Here is a 1,005-nt window from a genome sequence, read left to right on the forward strand (position 1 = left end):
GAGAGAGAGAGAGAGAGAAGGAGAGAGGGGGGGGGGGGAATGCCACGATTGTGGGTGCGTTTTTTTTTGTATATCTATTTATGCGGGAAAGAGAGTAGAAAAGAGAGAGGGGCATGGCACCTTGCTTAAAGCGAAATGATTTTGATTTAAATAATTGAACTTGCTAGTACCCAAAACAACAACAACAACAACAACAACAGCAACAACAACAACAACAACAACAACAACAACAACATAGGCCTACTAAATAGGAAGCCAAATGTGCTCTGTAACAACTTATTCATCCCTGTCTTAACAGTGCCATGAGATGGAAGGAAAAAAAAACTTTAAAAAAGAAGATAACTGAATGAAGTGATCCTCTATAACGTCGAAAAAACGGCAAGGATCGTGTTGTCTCACAATGGTCACAGAAACAGTTGCGCACTGGAACAACAACGGTACTGCTCCACCGTCAGAATTTTTTGGCTACACTGGGTTTTCCAGTTTCAGACGATTATTTCCAGTAGTTAAATAATTTCTGTTAACATACGAGAAAGGCTATAAAATAACTGTTCAGGAGTTAGCTCTGTTTGTTTATTGCTTGTTACGAGATGCGACCAAGTTTTATTATATTGGTAATGATAAGCCAGATGCAAAACAAAGTGGGTATAGACCAGTCTTATTCTCAAAGAAGTAATTCACTACAAAATGGTTGACCTTACCTGAGCATTCAGTTGTGTTCCATAAAAGAGTCAAATACGGTTTTAGAGGATAATCGCGTTGAGTAGCGCAGAGTGCAGCTGGTAACCTCGTTGTAATACGGTTTGTAAGGTTGGGCTGGTTTTGGTTGAGGGTTAAATACAGCCCACGTGTGTCACTTATGCGTGACAAATTTGCTGTCCGCAGAAGGCCGACCGAACAAGTTGAAACGCGGAGTAATACGTATGCCCCTATTTCTTGACCTTAAAACGTAGAAGAGAGAGAGAGAGAGAGAGAGAGAGAGAGAGAGAGAGAGAGAGAGAGAGA

The sequence above is a fragment of the Aplysia californica genome, unplaced genomic scaffold, assembly GCF_000002075.1.
Source record: "Aplysia californica isolate F4 #8 unplaced genomic scaffold, AplCal3.0 scaffold00286, whole genome shotgun sequence".
Taxonomy (NCBI): Eukaryota; Metazoa; Mollusca; class Gastropoda; order Aplysiida; family Aplysiidae; genus Aplysia; species Aplysia californica.